The sequence below is a fragment of the Hyperolius riggenbachi genome, chromosome 9 (assembly GCF_040937935.1).
Source record: "Hyperolius riggenbachi isolate aHypRig1 chromosome 9, aHypRig1.pri, whole genome shotgun sequence".
Taxonomy (NCBI): Eukaryota; Metazoa; Chordata; class Amphibia; order Anura; family Hyperoliidae; genus Hyperolius; species Hyperolius riggenbachi.
This window is the reverse complement of record NC_090654.1, coordinates 81,625,193-81,641,173: the sequence shown is the minus strand read 5'-3', so window position 1 is coordinate 81,641,173 and position 15,981 is coordinate 81,625,193. Positions and strand designations below refer to the sequence as shown.

Here is a 15,981-nt window from a genome sequence, read left to right as displayed (position 1 = left end):
GCGATGCGATGTTGGTAACCCTGCAATGGTCATCCTGCAGCGTTTTGTATGCAATAGAGCTGTATGCAATTGCGATGTACTATAATGAGTATAGTAGCTCAAACACAATAGCATACTGTACATTGAAAAGCAATTGCAATTTGGATTTGCAAGCCCATTTCATCCTGCAAATAGGCACAAAAAGTATGTTCTGCCAATCTAACACTCAGAAAAATAAACACTTGTGAGCTGGTTGACACAATTTAGGGATATAGAAGCTGGGCTCATTCACACTTATAATGGCAAAATGCCGCACATTATCGGTAGCCTTTCGCAGGAGTGCTTTGGCGCCCATTCTCACAAAAACATCACTTAACACGGTTTAGGACCAAGCGCAATTAGCATTCGAACCACAATAATCAACAACGCTACTTGAGGAGCACTCATCGCCACCAAACCACAGCGTTTTCCACAAAATGCCTAGGGCTGGAACCCACAAGAGCGTTTTTTTGAGCATTTTGGCAGCGCTGCGATACGCTAGCGTTTTGCCAAAACGCTCAGCTGATGTTAATGGATGGGGCAACTTCCACAGGAGCGTTTGCGTTTCCCAGAAACGCAAACGCAGGACATGCAGCATTTTGGGAGCGTTAGCGCTTCAATGTAAAGTATTGAAACGCTAGCAGAAACAATCAGCAAAACCTAAACTGAGCGGTTCTGCTAGCGTTTTGCGGTTCAGCACACTGTAACAAAATGAAAAATAATTCACAGGACCAATGAGGATAAAAACGCAAAACGCAAAACGCTAGGCACCCGCTGGGGAAAAAAATACAATGTTGCAAAACACAACCCAAAACGCGCATGAATCCGCTTGCAAACCGCTCAGACAAAACGCTAGCGGTTGCGTTTTGCGTTTGCGGTTTGCAGTGGGTTCCAGGCCTAATGCAGCAGTGTGACCACTGCCACTCGCTACATTGGGTAGCGGATTGTGTCAAACCACTAGCTTTTTTCCCTGAGTGCAAATAGTGCAACTCATGCTGAGCAGAGATTTGGCCCTTTAAGAATGTTGGAAATGTCAAACAACTAAAGGTGCGTACACACATCACACTATAGTCTTTTGAAAATGAAAGATCAAACACCAATCTTAGCACCCTTCATGTAGTATGAGAGCCATACCTTGACAGTCTATTGTATGGAGCTGAACTCCCCATCAGACCAAAATCTTTGCAAGATGCTGCACACACTCAAACGAACAGTAGCTGGCAAAGATCTGCTCCTGCAAAATATCCATTCCTGCAAATGGCAAAAATAGGCAATGAGATATGCAGAACACCATACACACATGATTTCACTGACATTCATCTGCAGATCAGATCCACCAGGATGGATTTTCAGATCTGCGGAAGATAGCTTGATCTGCAGATGAATGACAGCTAAATCGTGTGTATGCTGATCTGCCAATCTCATCGCCGAGCATTGCAATTTGCAGGAATGCATTTTGGCAAAAACACCTCTTTGGCAGATACTGATCTTTTGGGCGTGTACAGCATCTGTGTGTGCAGCATCTTTCAACGTTTTTTATCTGATGTGGAGTTCTGCTCCATAGAAAAGAGTGTGTACAGTATGGCTGTCATACTACATGAAGGGTGGTAAGATTGGTCTGTGATCTTTCATTTCCCAAACACTATAGTCTGATGTGTGTATGAGCCTTAAGACTGTTCTGAAAAACAATAAACGCTAGGTGAAGCGCTACACAAAACATAACCAAAACCTATTAAAGGGAACCAGAGTCCATAGCAAAAGATTGTATACATAACTTCCAGCCCCATACACACGGATCACTCCCACAACGCCGTCCTTTGTTGGTTGGATCCGCCGAGGCCCCCAAAAGTGACTGGAGCCGGTAACGACCATCCAGGAAGTGGATGATGGCGGCGTGGGAGCCAGTGTTGGCAACTCATCCCTTTAATTAATGACACATGAATTATGCTGGTTTTGGGGCTAGGAGGATGCAGTTAAGGCACTGATTATGTCCAAAGAGCCCCTGAACCGTTATAACTTACATATGAGACTAATTAAAGGGATGAGTTTCCAATATTGGTGATAGCAATCCTGGCTTATGGGCCTTTAACACACCAAATATATCGCAAAGCTTACACTTCACACAAATTTGCACAGCTCAGATTCCCTTGAAACATATTCTAGCATTTAGTGGATGTGATATCTGGTTTTGATATGTGCCAGGCCGCAAAGAAAAATAAAATTGTGTTTATGCATTGCATTGCCCATTATACTACATTGCATTGCCCATTATACTACATATAAACGGTTGAGATTATATCAAAGTTACTTTAACCATGGATGGCCAACAGCAATTACACTATGACATATTTCTTGCTTCCGTTGTGGAAGACAAATAATATACATGCCACCAATTACATTGACCATTATTGTAGTTTAGCACAGGGTTAATTAACTAACATTGGTGGCAAAAATACACATGCTTTCTAAACTTACGCGTATTGACGCAGCTTGGTCAATTTTTTCCGAAGCCGCAGCTTGATGTCAGCAAACCGCTTGCGGCATTGCTGCTCGGTCCGCTGCTGATGGTCCACAGCGCACACTTCAGCGCAAATAATGCGCCAAAGGCGGTTTTTGGTAGCCACATCCGTCTTTCCAGAATCGCGCCCGTACAGCTGATCGAAGCGCAGCACAACCTCCTCACACAGTGCCAAGTTTTTGGCCTCTGAAAAACGGATCCCCCTTCTCCGGGGCTCTTGGCTGGTGGTCTGGCGAGAGCCGGAGGGGCCAGGATAGGGGCTAGGACTGCGGTGGTGGCGGTAACTGGCACCTCGGGGACTGGTGCGATGGGGACTGCGGCTGCGGTTGCGGTCGCGGTCAGGCCGATCAGATCGGCCACTACGGCCATGAGCAGCATGGGTGGGCGACTGCACCTGGCCAGAAAGGCGCACGCTTCTTCTCCTATTTCCATCCATGGCAACCCACAACAAAGCAGCCTCCAACTAATCCTTTAATAGACACACTACATAGCTCAATTGAAATCAACAATAGCATTAATTACATGTAATTGCACACATTTTCGCGCGAAGCCGCTCGCGCGAAGCCGCCGAACGCGCGCACAGGAGCACGCGAACACGCGAGCACGCGCCGGCGAGATTTTCAAATTTGCAGGCATCGCGCGAACAGCAGTACTTCGCGTGAAGAGCCCCGGTTCACGCGAAACACAACGCTCTTCGCGCGTGTTCAATTTAGCGCGCGAGCACACATTTTCCGCGCGAGTCCGCACATCGCGAGCCACGGCGTACGCATGTCCGCGCGCAACCGCAAGGGCGCGCGAAAACTGGGTTTGCACTGCTTGGTGAATCGAGCCCTTTCTGTCGAAACAGAGGGCGTGGCTTAAATTAGCTTTAAATATTGCAAATGCTAACGTTGAGGTTTTCCATTCACATGTGATAACTCTTTTAGCTGCTAAAAATGTATGCTGGAGTAATTTATATTGTGAAGTAGAGATATCTGGGGGTTTCACACCGAGTAGAGCAATTTGGGGCAATTTAGGAATTTGTGCTTTAAAAATGGTGTATATCACTTGATAGACTCTGATCCAGAACCTGCGCACTTTAGGGCATGACCACCAATGTGTGCAAAAAGGTCCCCTTCTGTCCGCACATTCTGAAGCAGAGATCAGAAGTATTAGTCTGAAATTTAGCCAAGCAATCAGGGGTCAGATACCACCTAAATAAGACCTTGGGCCTGATTCACAAAGTGGTGCTAACAGTTAGCACGCTGGTGAAAAACCCTTTATCATGCCTAAACTCAGTTTAGGCATGATAAGTTTAGGTGTGATAAGTTTAGGTGTGTTAAGTTTAGGCATGATAACTTTAGGCGTGATAAGTTTAGGTGTGATAAGTTTAAGCGCCAACTGGGTTAGCACCGCAGTGCACAGCTGATCAAAAGTTTTGCGCTAGCAAAGTCTGGTGCACTTTGCATAGAGTTTAATGGTGCTGCTTTGTGTGCGGGACTTTGCAAGCGATCTAAACTTATCCAAACTTATCATGCCTAAACTTATCACACCTAAACTTATCACACCTAAACTTAACACGCCTAAACTGGCTTTTCACCAGCGTGGTGCAATGGTTATCATACCTAGGGCTCGATTCACAAAGCGGTGCTAAGCCAGTTAGAGACTTTAGGCGTGATAACCATTGCACCACGCTGGTGAAAAGCCAGTTTAGGCGTGATAAGTTTAGGTGTGATAAGTTTAGGTGTGATAAGTTTAGGCATGCTAAGTTTAGATAAGTGTAGATAGCGTGCAAAGTCCCGCATGCAAAGCAGCGCCATTAAACTCTGTGCGATGTGCACCAGACTTTGCTAGCGCAAAACTTTTGATCAGCTGTGCACTGTGGTGCTAACGCAGTTGGGGCTCGATTCACAAAGCGGTGCTAACCCAGTTAGCATGCCTAAAAGACTTTAGGCATGATAACCTTTGCACCACACTGGTGAAAAGCCAGTTTAGGCGTGATAAGTTTAGGTGTGATAAGTTTAGGTGTGATAAGTTTAGGCATGCTAAGTTTAGATAAGTTTAGATCGCTTGCAAGGTCCCGCACGCAAAGCAGCGCCATTAAACTCTATGCGAAGTGCACCAGACTTTGCTAGCGCAAAACTTTTGATCAGCTGTGCACTGCGGCGCTAACGCAGTTGGCGCTTAAACTTATCATGCCTAAACTTATCACACCTAAACTTATCACACCTAAACTTATCACGCCTAAACTTATCACACCTAAACTTATCATGCCTAAACTGAGTTTAGGCGTGATAAAGGGCTTTTCACCAGCGTGCTAACTGTTAGCACCGCTTTGTGAATCAGGCCCTTGGTGCTTAAACTTATCATGCCTAAACTTATCACACCTAAACTTATCATGCCTAAACTTATCACACCTAAACTTATCATGCCTAAACTGAGTTTAGGCATGATAAAGGGCTTTTCACCAGCGTGCTAACTGTTAGCACTGCTTTGTGAATCAGGCCCCTAAAGGGCTCGATTCACAAAGCGGTGCTAACCCAGTTAGAGACTTTAGGCATGATAACCATTGCACCACGCTGGTGAAAAGCCAGTTTAGGCGTGATAAGTTTAGGTGTGATAAGTTTAGGTGTGATAAGTTTAGGCATGCTAAGTTTAGATAAGTGTAGATAGCGTGCAAAGTCCCGCACGCAAAGCAGCGCCATTAAACTCTATGCGAAGTGCATCAGACTTTTCTAGCGCAAAACTTTTGATCAGCTGTGCACTGCGGTGCTAACGCAGTTGGTGCTTAAACTTATCATGCCTAAACTTATCACACCTAAACTTATCATGCCTAATCTTATCACACCTAAACTTATCACACCTAAACTTATCATGCCTAAACTGAGTTTAGGCATGATAAAGGGCTTTTCACCAGGGTGCTAACTGTTAGCACTGCTTTGTGAATCAGGCCCAAAGTCTCTAACTGGGTTAGCACCGCTTTGTGAATCGAGCCCCTTGTATTGTGTTTCCACCAGGGAGGCACTAATAGAGCAACTGAGGGCGAATTTCCACATAAAATTTAGGTCCTCAAGTTCAATATTAGTGTTGAGTTCACATTCCCATTTTAAAATAAATTGTGGTTTGGGGAGGTTTGGAGGAGATACAAAACCCTTGTATAGTATAGAGATGAGCCCGGGGGAGTTGGGATCTGAGGAGCATATGTGCTCAAAGTAGGATTTAGACAGTAGGGATGACTGCTTACCAATGGTGCTGTTAATAAAGTGAGAAATTTGGAAGTAGCGGAAGCGTTCATTTTCCGGAATTTGCCTATGCTCTTTTAGTGAAGAAAATGTTTTGATAGAATTGTCTGTGACTAGGTTGAAGACTGTAGTGAGGTTATTCCGGCGCCACCATTGGTAAGCAGCTGGGTTGTGTAGGCCGGGTTGAAAGGAAGGGTGTCCTAAGAAAGAAAGGAGTGGTAGGTGGGGAGACATAAACCTTCCTTTCGATTTAGTTTGATCCCATATGGCTAAAGAATGGGAGACGATGGGGTCTTTGATCTTTCTCCTTTGTGGACCCGAAAGCCAGAGAAGGTTTTGTGAGGCAATGGGGTTCTATAGAGCACCACAAGGGAGGTAAAGTGTCGATAAACCAGGTGGTTAATTGCGATATTTGATCCGCTTTGTAGTAGGCTGCAATGTTAGGGACACCGAGGCCTCCATCTGACCGGAGTCTATACAGTGTAGTTCTAGCTATCCTAGGGCCTGAACCCTTCTAGATAAAAGCAAAGATCTTAGATTATATTTTCTTAAGAAAGGAAGGAGGAACGTGAACAGGGAGAACCCGAAAGGCGTAAAGCAGTTTGGGGAGAATAGACATCTTAATCGCAGCAACACGACCTATCCATGAGATTGCATAACGCTTCCAGCTTTCTAGTAATTGGGTGATATCCTGAAGGAGGGTGGGGTAATTGGCCATAAAAATATCTTTATAGGAATTGGTTAAGTTAATCCCCAGATACTTCAATTTATAGGGTTCCCATTTGAACTCAAAAGTAGACTGTAGCTTCGTGACTTCTTCGGCAGGGAGAAAAATATTAAGGGCTTTGGATTTAGCACTGTTAATTTTAAGGCCTTAGATATCTTCAAAGATTAATAGGGTGTCTGCTAAGTTAGAAAGGGATGCATGTGGATTAGTAATCGTTAAGATAACATTGTCTGCGTATAAACAGAGTTTGTGCTGCCGACCAGCCAGGGGGACCCCCTCAATCCCCTCATGTCGATTGATCATTAATGCAAGAGGTTCCATTGCCAAAGCAAATAATAAAGGAGAGAGGGGGCACCCCTGTCTGGTTCCTCTTTGAATAGGGAATACAGGGGACCTATAACCGCTATAATGTATGAAGGCTTTAGGGGAGTTGTATAAGGCTTTGAGCCAGGTCAAGAGATTAGGGCCAAACCCCCATTTCTTCAACAAGGCGAAAAGATACTCCCACGATACCGTATCAAATTGTAACGATTGTGGAATTTTCTCCGTGATCAGCGCACAAGACGTGCGCTGACACTGCGGAAATCCTCCACAAGCGTGTAATTTATGGGAACCCAGCAAAAGGTGCAATGCACCTGTAGAGAGAAATTCCTGTCGATGGGGGGAGCTGTGGAGTGCAGAGGAACAGCTCCTCTGCCCTGCCACACACGCCAGACAGGAATTGCACGAAGGGAAGAAACGCAGGGCAAGATAGCCCTGAAAGAGAGTGAGCAAAGGGACAGATTGTATGTGTGTGCACCAAACTAGTCGCCAACCCGTGACGGTGCATACACAACAGCAGATATGAAGTAGGAACGCAATCGCGGGAGAGGCGATTGCCAGAGGTGACACAAGGCTACAGCAAGGCAGAGCACAAGAGTAGCAAAGGCACAGCAAATAATACAATGAGGAGATAAGGAAAATAACAAACGCTAACTAAACACAAACACCGCACTCATTCGCAACAGTGCACGCGTTTTATGCACGGACCCCGCGTGATAAGCACAACAGGGACAAGCATGCCTAACTAACTACCGACAGACAAACATAAAACAGAGGACGCGAGCGCTTGCTTAACGGTTACCTCACCGAGCCTCCAGCAAGCGTTCGTAGCAGACAAGACAGATACACGAAAACATGAACAAGCGAGAGATAGGATCCACAGCACTAGCGAAAGTGGCTAGTGCGATCCAGGAAGACAGAACAGAAGGATCCACAGCGCTAGCGCAAGATGCTAGTGCGATCCAAGTACAGAGTAGCAGACCAGAAGGATGCACAGTACTAGCGCAAGAAGCTGGTGCGATCCAGGAAAACAGATCAGAAGGGGCTACCAGTAACAACCGCTGTTCCGGTTAGCACCCAGACACACAGAACGATTTTCTGTCGACCACCGCTGGGACAGGACAACCGCAACAGACAAACAAAACAAATAAGCAATCCTAACTGCACTAGGGAAACCTGCCTAGTGCAGTCCCAGGAATTACTCTAGGCTAATCTTCAAACAAAGAGCAAGGCTGACACTCCAGGCGAGTGTTACACAGGACTAACTCTTATGACCAGCCCAGGTCTGTGATATCACATAGTATTTATAGAGCAAGCCTACAAAGTATGTGGCTAGGCAATCTGCATGACAGACATATGCAAATTCCTCAGCAGCAAGCTGCAATACTGACAAAAGGTCTCTCTTCCAGAGACCTGCAGAATGCAGACCTGAACAATGGTCAAAAGGCTGCCTGCCTGCGCAGGCAGCCCAGCGGATCCTCACACAAATGCTTTTTGTTTGTCTAACGACAATAGCATCATGGAGACATATTAGTTTGAGCCGCTGAGTTAAGTAAATGCAGTATTCTTCTGATACTATCTCCCGCCTGCCGGCGAGGCATGAAGCCGACCTGGCCAAGTCCAACTAGTGTGTCAATACCTTCGTTGAGCCTAGTTTCTATTATTTTAGCTAGTTTTTGGTCAAGGATCTATAAAACAAAAAAAAGCCTCATCCACTTCCGCCTTGATAATTTTTTTTTTTTTGTAGAGAAGGAACAGAAGCGCCAACAGGATAAAATACACAACATTTTTTAAAAAAATGCTTGGGAGGCAGTGGTGGACTTACCTCCTAGAAGCAGACCTAATGACTGTCAATGTCAAAAAGACATACATTTATTGTATACTCCCAAAAATGCTAGTGCCTTGATAATTTTGGTTAGCAATGTCTACCTGTGTCTAATCATTCATCTGGCACAGCATTGCCATGACTACTCCAGTTTCAAAATATGTTTGCAAAGGTTGTCTCTTCCTTTTCCATTTTTCGGCTTGACGCCTTTCCATCATCTTGTTCTAGAAAAGACACAGGAGATTGCAATTCAGAGGACTTAGGAAAAAACCCTCTGAATCCACTCCTTGTCATCATTGTCTCCATCTTGTTCACCTCAGCTGTAACCTCAGGGATAATTCTAGTAGTCCTTTCCACGCAAGTATGCAATATCAAACTATGTACATCTGCATATATGTACCACAGTCCATGTGCACTTACCTGCGTTCTTCCATGGTGGATTTCAGAGATTTCTCAGAACAGTAGTTGTTCATCACCTTTGTCCTCTATGCTCCATTTTGAACTGAATATAGTTTTTTCAGGTCTTTTACAAACCAGTCTCTCAACAGTTTCCTGCATGTTGTTACCTTTCCCACTACAAAACATAAACAAGTACTATCAGAAATTAATATGTAAATGTATACACTGTACATTTCTTTCTCCATGTTTTTACATATTGACATTAACTTTCACCTTTGTAGACACTAGACTGTTTGTTCCATGCTCAAACCCAAGGCTCAGTGACTTTCTGTCAAGCCTCTTCTTTCTGAAACCAGTAAAAAAGCATACACGGTATCCTGGAAAAAGGGCTCTGCTATTTGCGGTAATGATAACAGCTGCAAAAAGCGTTAATGACCACAAGTTTGGGCTACCCGCTGTGCAAATCATGGTGGTGCCCCCACTATTTACTGCTGCAATGTGCGTAGCAGAAAGCCCCAGCGACTGCTATTTTATTAGGTGCCACTAGGTGTCCACATTTCTGGTCTTTGCTGCTACTCACAGCTTACAGTACAGAGGGGGGGGGGGGGGGGGGGGGGGGGGTTTAAGGGTTAGGCATCAGTAGAGGGAGGGTTCTGTGTAAGAGTAGGGTTAAGTTAGGTCATAGGAAAATATCTGTAAATATTATCAATATTTTACCCTTTTTAGCCTTGAAACGCACCGGGGTGTTTTTTTAACAGTTTCCTTTACAACCAAACTACATAGTTGCCTTACAACAAATAACAAAAGTAGGAGTATGAATAGAACAAGCAATTGAAAGTATCATCGCATTTCTTGCATCACAAAGAGTCCACAATATTGCACAAATTTCTTCTGGTTTCATACAACATGAAGAGTAACATGTAGCTCCATAGGCAGAATCCAAAGGTTGCTTGGCAGGCGTTTCACGGCTAAAAGGCGCTTCATCAGATACAAATAGAATACTGCATCCCTCCCTCCTCCTATCCCATACAGTATACAAATAGAACCATGCATACCTCCTCCGGGCTGACCTCGGCTTAAAGAGGGACACACTCAGAATTCGGGATTACCGTTTGATCATCACAGATATCTGGAACGTTTTGATCACCTGGAGTTATTTGTATGTTTCTATTTGTATGCCTCTGGAGAAGCAGTTTTTGCCCATGAAACATGTGCCACGCAACCTTTGGCATCTGTTCAATATTAGGGACTCTTTTGTGATGCAATAAATGTGATGCTACTTTGAATATTATTGTCCTATGTTTGCTCCGTTCAAGCCTTTACTTTTGTAATTTGATGTGGTGTGATTATTTTAAGTAGAGGTAGGGGAAGTGATGCACACCATAGAGCGTGGCCCATATGGCTCTGGGTGCTCAGACCAATCGTAACTGGATAACCACTAGATCAGAAGAGTAAATGGTCGGCACTCCAATCAAAACTAAACTGTCTTTATTGCTGCATATTACAATATTCCAATGTTTCGAGACAACAATATGTCTCTTTCTTAAGGACAATAATGCCAAAGCAAATATGCCCTCCTGGAGAGAAAGCTTGATGTGCACAAATGGGTAGTCTGCAGCAGTGACTTATTGTCCTTGAGAAAGTGACACATTGTTGTCTCGAAACGTTAGAATATTTAAATATCCTTTGCCACAAGATATTGACCTGGGTGCTGCCTGGTACTGCAGTGGCACATCAGAAATCTATCCAGAGAGGTGCTTCACCTTATCTAGAAAAGTTTAAATATTGTAATATGCAGCAATAAAGACAGTTTACTTTTGATTGGAGTGCCGACCATTTACTCTCATGTGATCATTTTAAAGTGAGTCTGAAGTGTTTAAAAAAAACAAAAACAGAAAACAAAACAGATATACTGTACGTACTGAAAGATATACTGAAAGACATACTGTACGTCTATCGAGTTTAACTAGAAAATTCTGCTTTGAGGGGAGTTTGTGTTCAGTGTTCTGTTAGACCTTATTCTGGGTTGTTGTTTTTTTTTTACAAAGTCACAATAAATTAGCAATTTTCATTGTAATATACTTTTGAGTGTCCACTGTGTTGGCCTTATGTATATTCTGTCTGGGTTACTTCACTCATACTCTGGAAATACAGTAGTTTATATAAACACTCCATAAGCCCACACTACATGTCTCGGTACCGATTTCCCATTCATGGGACAGAATGGGGCAAGAGAGAAAAATGGGTACTGCTGTGTGATGACACATCACACAGCAGCCCAGAGCACTAGTGAGAATTGCTGTCAATACAATGTATGAGATCTTTAGAGATCACTCACTATGTGCAGTGCACAACAGTAGTGGGAATTAGCCCTTATAACACCTGGTTTTTATATGCATCTCCTCTGCCTGGCCAGCAAGGTACGGCAAATATACTCAGTGTAAGCCTGGTTTTAGATTTAGTGGTTACTCAGTATAACCAGTTTTGGAAGAGTACATAAGTAAACTAATCGACAATATGTTTTCTAAACTTCTGTCCCCAGCTGCCCTGTTGTTGCATTCCGGTTCATTCTCTTTCCGGAGGTGCCAAACTCTACTTGACTCCTTGGCACAGCTTTCTGACCACAGATGGTAATTAGTGACAACCACATCCCCATACCAGTTGGTAATTACCCACCACTTGTCAAAACTGGAGCTTCGCTCCAAGCCAGGCAGACACTTTTCTCTGTATTCAGCATGGAGGTGGTTTATAGACCTGAAAGCAAGGGCAAGGATTGGAATCTTGGAGTGAAATAAGCAGAGCGCGTTCTGGTACCAGTTCATGTCTAAACATCCTGCCAGGCAGACAGGACTTGGCGCTCATTGTAGGACAGGGAAGATTGGAGCTCCGCTGCCTTATATCCTTTCCAGCAGCCAATTCTCAGGACACAGAAGGATAACTCAGGCAAACAGCAGCAAGATTACAACAGTAACATCAACAGAATCTTTTCCACAATCAAGTCCTGCCGTTTTTGCTTTCTGGTTGATATACTATTGCTAGGTCAAGGTAAGTTTGCCTGCATGATGCAACTTATGTGTAGTAAATAAGGATGAGCTGTCCCCAAAAAAAATCAAAATTGACTTTATCTTCACAATTTTTATTCTGAATTGCATAAAAAAAAAATTCACAAAAAAAAGTTGTTTTTTCAGATCAGATCCACCAGGATGGATTTTCAGATCTGCAGATCTGCAGATGAATGTCAGTTAAATCATGTGTGTATGATGATCTGCAGATCTCATAGACTTTCATTGCAATTTGCAGGAATGGATTTTTGGCAGGAACAGATCTTTTGCAGATACTGATCTTTTGTGTCTGTACAGCATCTGTGTGTGCAGCATCTTGCAAAGATGTTTTCCTGATGTGGAGTTCAGCTCCATAGAAAAGACTGTGTAAAGTATGGCTCTTATACTACAGGAAGGGTGGTAAGATTGGTCTGTGATCTTTCATTTTCCAAAGACTATGGTCTGATGTGTGTATGTGGCCTTAAGCTACGTACAGACATGCGATAACGATCGTACGTAAGCAACGACGAACGGTCAATTAAGGAGAGAAATGAAAAGGTCGTTAGTAAAGAGGTGTTGAAAGTGGCAAACGATCAGATCGTTTCCGAACGAACGATGCGGAAGTGACGAACGTATGATGCAGCGCATCTATTATGCTAAACGTTATTCAGATCAATGAACCCGGAACGAACGTCATTGTTAATGGCCAGTAGGAAAGAGGAAGTTGCGTACAGATATATATATATATACATATATATATATATATATATATATATATATACACAGAGAGAGAGAGAGATAGATAGATATATCTCTATCTATGTCAACATATATCTATATATCTATATACATCTATCTACATCTATATATACATATATATATATATCTATATATCTATATTTATATATATATATATATATATATATATACACATCTATGTACATCTATAGATACATATATATATATATATATATATATATATATATATATATATATATATATATATATATCTCTATACATCTATCTACATCTATATATACATATATATATATATCTATATACATATATCTATATACATCTCTCTGTCTCTCTCTCTCTGTCTGCGCATGTACGGTACTTAACGAACGATCGTTTTTGTAACGATCAGCATACACACGTACTTTTGCTAACGATCGTCGTTACAAAAAATCCGCCAGGACGGATTTCCAGTTTGCAACGACTTCAGTCGCTGATCATTCCCCTTAACGATCGTTAGCGGTTATTTTGTAACGATCGTCGTTATAAACGATCGTTAGTCGTTCGTTACCAACGACTTTAGTCGCATGTCTGTATGCCCCTTTACTCTCAGGGCTGGCAACTAACTAGGGATGATCAATGAGATGTAAATAATGCCAAATTGATGGATTATGCAAATTTTGTATGCAGCTTGAAAGTGGACTAATCAAATCCTACCAAGGTGGATTTCGATTGTTTTCATTTTCAAGCTGCATACATCTGCATGCAAAATTTGAATATTCCTGCATCAACTAAGAATTATTTGCATGTCACTGACCAATCCTACTGGAAACCCTCATAGTTCCTTCTAGCAGCCACACACTGAATAAGAGATAAAAATGTCAGCTTCCACTAATTTTTGTTGACAAATAGTTCATTTTAGCGAGGAGCTACTGACATCTTCTTAACCTTCTTTTTGTGTTATCTGTTTTTAGGTTTTAAATGCATAAAAGTAACAAATACATTTGTTTTTGCATCAAGGTTTTTTTTACTTTGTCAGGAACCTCTATTTAAACAAAATGATACAAAAATAAATATTTTTACTAAATTATAGAATGCTGTGGTGAAAATTTGACCTTTGTGTCGTTAGGGTCAATTTCAGCCCAATTATAACATAGGATATAGGACATTTATAAGTGGCAAAACTGAAATCATAAGCACTCTGAGCTCAATAACACTTTCAGACAACATCACTCTGACAGACAAATCCTCTCTCATCCCTGTGAGCTGTTATTAGGGAGGGGCTTATGTCTTTGCCTGCTTGTCTCCTTCCCTGAACAAACAAAGTAAACAAAGTTGGACATGTAAAGGCCCGTACACACGCTTGACTAAAGTCAACTAACGATTGCCTCAGTCGATAATCAAAGTGTGTGTACGGCAGAACCCGACCCCCAACGTGGGAGCAATCTGCCAGGCAGATCAACTCACCTGATGCACAGCCAACTATTTTAAAGACGGATGGCCAACTACTTTGAAGACGCCGCTCCCCCACCCACCGCGTGACATCACATGCGCGCCGATCCATTGTCCCTCCGCCCCCGCATAGTCATCAGTTACACTGCTGACACGCGTCTGTACTGGTCTGCTCAGCGATGTCGCCCAAGGGGACCAGGTTCTGATCCGCTAACATACATTATAGGTGCGTACGCACCTTTAGGCATAAATAGGACCAATCCATTTTAGAGTGGCTGACTTGCAGAGTACACATGACTAACATGCAAAAATGAAAAGGTTTAAAGGAAGCCTTATAAGATAGCGACATGGATGAGCAGGTCTCTGAGAAGGAAGATGAAGTAAAGTATCGACCAGAATAAACAGATGAGTCTGATTAACATGGTAAGGCAACTGGTACAAATGTAATCAAAATGACCCCTGGGGTCACAAGGTTTGCTGTGACAAGAGTAAGTGACATCACGTTTTGAATTGTTCATGCCACTGTCATAATTTTTTATGACAAACCTTGAAGGAAATAAAGGCCATTGCAACTTGTGGGATGACATAGACGAGCAGGGCCGGCCCGCCCATGAGGCGGGGTGAGGCGGGTTCCTCAGGCGGCAGGAAGTGGAGGGGCGGCACCAGATGAAGTGGCTGTGACTGAGCGGGGGGGAGCCAGAGCCGCGGTGAGGGCAGCCCGACCTCTCCCTCCCTCTCCCCGGGCCGCCCTCCATGCTCCCCCCTCGGACTTTAGGCAGCAGAGTTAGCGCGCAGGGAAGCGCTGCTGTACACAGCCTGTTACTCACCTCCCTGGATCCGATCGCCGCTCCCGCCCTGCTGGTCTCCTCTCTGCAATGTAGCCGCTGATACATTACACGCGGCTGCTTCCTGTTTACACAGGAAGCAGCCGCGTGTGTATCAGCCGGCTAGGCAGAGAGGAGACCAGCAGGGCGGGGAGCGGCGATCGAATCCAGGGAGGTGAGTAACAGGCTGTGTACAGCAGCGCTTCCCTGCGCGCTAACTCTGCTGCCTAAAGTCCGAGGGGGGAGCATGGAGGGCGGCCCGGGGAGAGGGAGGGAGAGGTCGGGCTGCCCTCCCCGCGGCTCCGGCTCCCCCCTCCGCCATTATGAGGGGGCACCTACCTGGGCAAGCTACCTATCTATCCTATACTGGGGGGCACCTACCTAATCTAACCTGTTTTGGGGGCAGCTACCTATCTATCCTATACTGGGGGGCACCTACCTAATCTAACCTGTTTTGGGGGCAGCTACCTATCTATCCTATACTGGGGGGCACCTACCTAATCTAACCTGTACTAGGGGCAGCTACCTATCTATCCTATACTGGGGGGCACCTACCTAATCTAACCTATACTGGGGGCCAGCTACCTATCTATCCTATACTGGGGGGCAGCTACCTATCTAACCTATACTGGGGCCAGCTACCTATCTAACCTATACTGGGGGGCAGCTACCTATCTAACCTATACTGGGGGGCAGCTACCTATCTAACCTATACTGGGGGGCAGCTACCTATCTATCCTATACTGGGGGCAGCTACCTATCTAACCTACACTGGGGGGCAGCTACCTATCTAACCTACACTGGGGGGCAGCTACCTATCTAACCTATACTGGGGGCAGCTACCTATCTATCCTATACTGGGGGGCACCTACCTAATCTAACCTGTACTGGGGGCAGCTA

General features: G+C 44.1%; 1 long non-coding RNA gene across 1 annotated transcript in view; it reads right to left on the bottom strand.

The window, feature by feature from the left end:
- LOC137531645 (uncharacterized) overlaps positions 1 to 15,981 on the bottom strand; it is a 71,404-nt gene that overhangs the window by 26,235 nt on the left and 29,188 nt on the right. The window contains exon 2 of the long non-coding RNA XR_011023695.1: positions 9,051 to 9,204. This is a non-coding gene — a long non-coding RNA (uncharacterized lncRNA). The remainder of the gene's footprint in view (positions 1 to 9,050; positions 9,205 to 15,981) is intronic.